The sequence below is a fragment of the Gambusia affinis genome, linkage group LG24 (genome assembly GCF_019740435.1).
Source record: "Gambusia affinis linkage group LG24, SWU_Gaff_1.0, whole genome shotgun sequence".
NCBI lineage: Eukaryota > Metazoa > Chordata > Actinopteri > Cyprinodontiformes > Poeciliidae > Gambusia > Gambusia affinis.
This window is the reverse complement of record NC_057891.1, coordinates 2,044,254-2,051,558: the sequence shown is the minus strand read 5'-3', so window position 1 is coordinate 2,051,558 and position 7,305 is coordinate 2,044,254. Positions and strand designations below refer to the sequence as shown.

General features: G+C 40.6%; 1 long non-coding RNA gene across 1 annotated transcript in view; it reads right to left on the bottom strand.

Annotated features, from left to right (window-relative positions):
• Positions 1-371: 371 nt before the first annotated feature.
• LOC122827358 overlaps positions 372-7,305 on the bottom strand; it is a 193,141-nt gene continuing 186,207 nt past the window's right edge. The window contains exons 5-7 of the long non-coding RNA XR_006370038.1: positions 2,616-2,768; positions 2,478-2,535; positions 372-839 (exon numbers count right to left, since the gene is read on the bottom strand). This is a non-coding gene — a long non-coding RNA (uncharacterized LOC122827358). The remainder of the gene's footprint in view (positions 840-2,477; positions 2,536-2,615; positions 2,769-7,305) is intronic.

Genomic DNA, 7,305 nt, shown 5'->3' with positions numbered 1-7,305 from the left:
AAAAAGTCTACTATTAATAATAATAAGAGTATTTCATATTTAAAAATGACACAATCTGATGGAACAAAATAAATAATTAAGTGGAAATTTTGGTATTTTAAGGATGAAAATGGCAATAATCCATATAAGTAACAGAAGTAATAAAATCAGGTAAAGAAAATATTTCCAAATCAATTTCTGTCAATATAAAACTAATGAAACTTTAACAGAAACTGTTTTGGTTAAAATATGTTTTTCACTCACTGGGTAGAAAATCCAGAAATTTTACTCAAATAAAAGTGGAGATACTTCATAATAAAATTACTCAAGGAAAAGAAAGAAGTACAGCGTAGTAAAAACCTGATTCTCTTCTCGTATTGTGAGAAATTTGATCTGATTTTAAGAGAGTAATGTCCAGACAGAATGAGCTTGTGGACTCCATGTGGCCCGGGAGCCTCCAGTTGATCACCGCATTCAGATTTTGACCATACCTGTCCTCTTCATTCTGCCGTTTCCCTCCCAGATGGTTCGGTGAAGCCAACCATCTGGTGCGTCAGGTTACCGCAGACCAGCACCGAGTTATTTCAGGCTTTGTGTCACAGCTCTACCTTTGAACGCCGTCCAAAAACACACAGGTTTCAGCCTTAAAAAAACAAAAAAAACAAACAAATCTAAATACAAGTTTGATGGAGCGGCTGAGACGGAGCGGATCCTCCCAGCTCGCCGGGTAAAAACTCTGCTGGAATGTGATGGAGGAACCAGCTTGGGTTTCATGAGCAGGTGTCTGTTGTTTTTCTCACACTGTTTCACCACCTGTTCATCTCAACTCCTTCCTGGGATTTTTCCCCCTCTGCGAAGGGCTTGGGAAAACATTACAGCATTAAGCTTTCAGATAACACTGAATAAAAAGACACAACCACCTTTTTTACATCACTGTCTGAAGTTAAATCAAACCAAACTTCTCTTGTTTTCAGTCAGTCATCAAATTTATTGAAATGTATTTATTAGTCTCTTCACTAATGAATGATTACTGTCTCTTTAAACGATGAGGGAAAGCCCAGGTGATGATGTCACGTCTTTGGAAACTTCTGATTGCCTGTTTATCTGTTCAAACTATGCAAAGACCTCATGTGACGTCACACATCCAGGAACTTTGTAGCCGGCAGCCATCTTGGTAGGTATCTGTAACTGTCATGACGGTAAACAATAAACAAGCCACAAGCGCAGAACTCGCTCTCACCTCGATTCTAGATAAGTTATAAACAACAAGTACATTACAGCTTTTGAGTTTCTTTTTGCTTTGTCTTGAAGTCATGGTTCATCTAAGCTCTCTGCTTGCCTACCAAGATGGCGGTTCAGTGTGAATGTCCAACTATCACGATGTTAAGAGACAAGTTCTGGTCCAAAATGTACAAATCGACTTGAAGCTGATAAGATGGAATCATTATTCACAGTGAAACATTTCCCACTGATTTGTGACGTTATATTTCTTAGTGAGTTTCCAAACACCGAAAAACTTTAATTTATTGCCAGAAATTGGCTTGTTTGTTTAAAGAATTAGTAGAAACTCAAATGGAAATACATTTTGCATAAAGGTCCAATTTAAGCCTTTTATTGCTGTAAAACCATTATTTCTACCCTAAATGTGGTCAAATTAGAAAATAAAAACACTATAAAGTCCCCAACTCTTAGAGTTCAGTTAAAGGTTGATGTAAAAGCTTTATTAGGTGTGAGTAATGGTGGAAGATGGAGGTTTTGGGTGGAAAGTGAAACTGGGAACAAAGAGTTTGTGAGCGTGTCAGCCAGCGTTTCCCCTCTGCGCCCAGACAGTTTCCATGTTGCAGGCTCGGCATTACACTTGTCAATGAGTTTGGCTGCGCGGGCCACGCACCGCTGCCCCACGTCTCCTTTCTAAAAGGCGCCGGCTCGTGCTTGAACGCTCACTGTGTCCACGCCTGGTGCCCTAATCCAGGGCCTGCTCTTCCTTTAAGCAGGGAGTTAACTTAATCCCTCTCATTTAGGCAGCTGCACCAGCAGGAACTACGGAGGACGGGGCAGGAAAGTTCAAACTGTGACACTTTCAGCTGCTGCCACCGCACCTCCCTGGTTCCGCAGGCGCTCCGTCTCGGCCCGGTGTTTAAATGCGGCTGTGAATAATGCATGGGACGGGAAGGAGAGGGGAGCAGAGTGAAACCAGGGAACGGTGCTTTGCTAAACGTTTTTTAGCATCTTGAACAAACTCTGGAAGTTTTATTGGGATTTTCTGTGACAGATCGACACAAGGTAGAACGTAACGTGAAGTGGAAAGGAAAGCAAACATGGCTGCCAGTAGGTTTTACAGCTACATTAGTCATTTTTAACTTATCAGTATCTGATTAAGTACAACCCAACCAATATTCCTACCAGCTCCTGGGAGTCCTGCTCTTTCAGAGCGACATCTGGTGCTTCACAACACAAATAAATAAAAATGATTCCCAGCATCATCATTTCATTGTTACCTTTCAGAGTGAAGAAAGGTTCTTCTGTGTGGCTTCGCCCTCAGTTCACGCTCAGGTGCTGCGTCCAAAAGAAACAATTTAAACAAGTCTGCCTCAGCGGACAAAGTGCTGAAAAGCAGCAGAGATATTCATGTGTACTCTGGCAGAGAGCATCCTGACCGGACCGTCGCTCCGTCCCGCAGTCAGGAAAACGAAGCGGGAAACGCCGACTCGTCTTCGGGAAAACATCCCCCAGGTGCTCGTCACTCCTCGAACCTCTTTGTTTCTGGATGGACCCATTGTTCCTCGGATCTGGAAACATTTTATTTCGATGACAAACGGTGAGTCTTTGCCGTCTCTGCAATGTTTTTACAGGACAGTTTGAAAATGTCCTGTAAAAAATGTTGCGACTAAAGAAAACACCGGGAGCAGCTGCAGAGTTGAGGCAGACGGTTAGAACCGTGATGGAAGAGTTTTAAAAACTGTTTGGGTGATTGTGTTGAAACGAGGTCAGATTTGAAAATGTACCGCAATGAGATTAAGAGAAACTTTCTAACTGATAAACTGGATCATCCAGAACTTCAAGGTCCAACTGAACAAAGATTTCAATCTCATCCAAAACCATTTTCAAAACCTTAGTCCTGTTTCATTGCTGCCTCAATTTCAAAATCAGTCCACTCAAAAAATTTAAAGTATAACTAAACCTCAGATAAAATGTTTTCATTCTGCATTATTTTGCCTAAAACATTTGTTGCTAGTTGCGTTTTTTATTTAAAAAGTTGCCAGAGAAGTTTTAAACAGAGAAGTTGCTAAACTGTGAACAGTAATTTGATAAGTCCTGACCCCTTCCTGGCCACGCCCCTTTGTGTCTGTTGGCTCCGCCCACAATTTGTGACAGCTTTAAGCATTCACAGAGGAATTAGCTACATTTTTAATTTGTTCAGCGCCTCAGACAGGAAATATGAAATGGATTTTTATTTAAAATTGTTTTTAATATGATTTTTATTTCACTTTATTTGCCGTCTGTCTGCAACTTTTATTTTTCTACAACAGGTTTGTTTTCTGGTTTTACACTTTAAAGTTTATGAATTTGGTGATTTCATTTTTTTTTATTAATTTCTTACAATTTTTGATGCATTTCGGTTCTGCAGCTTTACTTTGTTAAACTTTGTAATAATTTTCTATTACCTAAAGTTTTTTTTACCCCCAACTCTCAAAGTTACCAGAAATAAATCTAAAAATTGTCTCAAGTTTCTTTTTCCTCTTCTCTACCAAACTGTTTCCAAAAGAAATAAATTAAATCACTTCTAGATTTCCCTTGAGCTTAAAATGAAATCAAAATTTTCTGACACGCAACATTTTATGTTTTGTTTTGCGATGAAACGACTCCAGGTTACATTTTTTAATTTTCAGACGCCAAAACTTTCAGACGAATCCGCTCGATCGATCCGATTACCGCTCCCTGGGGAACTCTTCTTCTGTGCAGGAGGACTTCAGTCATGGCGGTTGTTTTGTGTCTTCCTCTCTCGTTGTTGGCAGTGCTTATGTAATAACAGATGGAAGCTAGAAATTAACACGTCTTGCCTCTCGTTTTTTCCCCTCCTATCTCCATTTATTTTTAATGCGGCGAGCACGAGCCCGCTCTCCTGTCGTCTGTCTCTCGCCGTGAGTGTGTGTGCGTGACCTCGGTGAGCCGGCGGCACCTGTCAGGAGCGCGTCGCACCGCGGTTTGCGTGCCTAATTAGCACACAAGGAATTCGGTGGCACGAGGCGTGCAGCGTCAGTGGGAAGAGACGAGTGTGGGGTGCAATTAGGATTTGTTGGCATGCACCGAACACGAAGACAAGGAGGAGGAAGAGGAGGAGAGGTTGGGGTTTGTTGTTGGTGTGGGAGGGGAAGGTTGCATGTGGGGCTCCGTACTTCTTTCATCTCTTCAAAAGATGCACAATCCAAGAATTTCAACTTCAGACAGCTATAATATCTTTTATTTCAGGGTTTTTGTCTCCTTTGGTGGACAAATCTGTGAAAGCATAATTATGATAGGTCCACATCAACAAAGTTGTTGTAAAATATATATATATATTTTTAAGTTGCATAAAACTTTTGTCTTTAACGGACATGAAAGTTTGGTTTAAAACCTCAACGGAGCAGCAGGTGGAAAAACTGTACAGCGATGTTTCTACAACTCCACATTTTATCCAAAAGGTTCAGGAGCAGAAACTATTAATACATGTTTTCTTTGGCATCTGGACAAAATCTAAACTGCTCAGACTTGTTTAGAAACCAATAAACCCAAAATGAACAACAAGATGATAAATTCGATTAGATTAGACTGGACTGGTGCAGTAGACTCTGTTCGATTGGGACAAAACTGCAGCATTTGTTACATTTTCAAGGGTCATACGGAGGATGATTGACAGCGCTAAGCCCCGCCTCCTGGTTCTGATTGGTTGTTTCTACTTAGAAGAAGGCAGAGGGGCTCCATTTTTTCAGTTTCATATGAAATTGTGATGATATAGTGACAGTTTCAACCAACATGTAAAAATATATTTTTCATAAGCTGCATCTTTAAAAGTGGAAAAAGCCTTAAAGTTCTTTTTTACTTCACATCCAACCCAAACAATTACAAAGTTAGAAAGTATTCCTTTAAATAATTTGGTTTCTGTCATCGACTTTCTGCTACTTCAGTCAGACTTTCTTCCAAACCAAACTGAAAAAACCAACAACTTAAGAAGCAACAGAAAGAATTTAAAGGTGACATCTTTTAGCTTCAAGTTGCTGCTTGATCTCAACAATGGCTGCAGACTTTTTTGGGGATTGATTGGTCATTACAGATTCATCAAAGCAACAAAAAGAGCGTTTGAGGCGGGGGGAGAAAACGACGGAGGCGGCGGCTGCTGGAAGCGATTGTGACGAGGTCGGACATCCCGCCCGCATGATTTATTTATCAACGCAGCGGCGGCGGTTTTCATGGTAAGATCGGAGTCTGATGGGAAGTTCAAACGAGTGGAGGGAACTTCAAGAAGCAGCCGGGACCTCAATTTGACGAGACGGCATCAAAAAGATCCCGATAGCCATTGTGCAAACAACACGAAAAGGGAGCAAATGCCTCTTTAATATTTCCAAAGGAATATAAAACGTCATGAAAACGGTGATGAATATGAGGAGGAACAAGAAAGAGGCGTCTCTTGTTTTTAATCTAATGGGCGCGGCGGCGATGCGGCCATGTGGCCCTCGCTTTAATAATTTAACAGACATCAGGACGGCACCTGCTGGGAGCCCAAATCATCGCCACGGCTTTGAACAAAACCGCTGTGACATTATGGCATCTGGCTTTGCAGCGCACAAATACAGACAGAGAAGAAGAAAATCATTGCATTGGCGGCGCTGAACACGGCCCGGGGCTACGGAGTAATGAGCACGTCTCCGCGGAGGCTCCGCCGCCGAGTCACTTTCTGAAAACGGTTTCTTGTCTTAATAAATCCTAAATGTGTCATTTAGCTGTAAAACAGGAACAACAAAGCAGGCGACATCAACGCCCGTCTCTCTTCTTCTTCTTCTTCTTCTTTTTGTAAAGATGATTTAATAATCAAAGCGTCTCCATAGGTAGACCAACATCTCTTCTCCATTTTCTTTCACTCTTCCTCAAATGGGTCAACAAATACATCTAGCAGCAAAATGTTTACAGTTTGGTCAACATTTGATTCTGTAAATAATCCAACATGACTCTAAAACGGAACATTAGTGCCAAAAAAACCTGGTTTTGTTGGTTTCTGCAAGGATCTGTTGAATAATTTAAACAATTTCAATCATCCAAACCAATCTGAACGGTGGCCCTGAAGTCCAAACACTTCAACAATTCACTAAACACAACTAAAAAACTAAAACACCAAGAGTGAGGATTCTAACTGTTTTATCTTTGAAAAAGTTTGGAAATTGTGTATTTAATTTTGTTTGTGTGTTTTAAGGTGTTTTATGATGTTTTGCTGTAAGGTTTGTAAAATGTTAAAATTTAGTTGTATTTTATGTTTTGATTTTGTTTGTGTCTTAAGGTATTTATAGTGTCGTTCTCTAAGTTGTGCTTAGTTAATGTTGTGTTTTGCTGAGAACCAGTGTCCATCCGTTTGGGAAGTTTTTTTCATCAACACAGCAGAAGAACGCAGTAACAAGATGGCGGACGGTGACGTTAAGGTTCCAGCTAAAGAACCAGGTATTTGTTGGTGTCTGACTAGAACCACATTGGCGTTCAACCACAGGAACACACCGCCGATGGAGAAACACCCAACTAGCTCAAGCTAAACCAGAATAAACCAATTGGAATGGGACGGCCCATTTTTGACCATTGGATGTCCAAATTTAACCTACATGTTTAGTAATGAACAGTTTTTCCTGAGGGATAAATTTGTTGAATTTCTCTAGTTGGGAGCATGAAGTGTTGTTTTATATGTTTATCCTGCTTCATGCTGTCAGTCAGGTTCTAGTCAAGAGATCAGGGAGTTCTCAAGCTGGTTTGTCTGATAAAACTGAACCAGAAAAATGAAAGTTAAAGTCCATGGATCATAGTCCTGAAGGTGATGAAAGTGTTTAAATAGGGTTCCTTATGAAAAGTTCATTATAACTGGTCAGTTCAGAGTGTTTTGTGATATTCAGTAGCTGGATAAATGCCTGAAAAAGCACAAAAAACCCATCTAAACAAAGTCAGCTTAGATAAAAATCATCTCCCTGGTCTCAATTTCATTTGACACAAACTTATGTGAGCAGTTTTAATTTTTTATTTCTGCATCCTGCTCCTGCACCAGTTGTCCGCGGGCCGTTGCTGTCTCTGCCCATGTCTGCCATCCTGAAATGT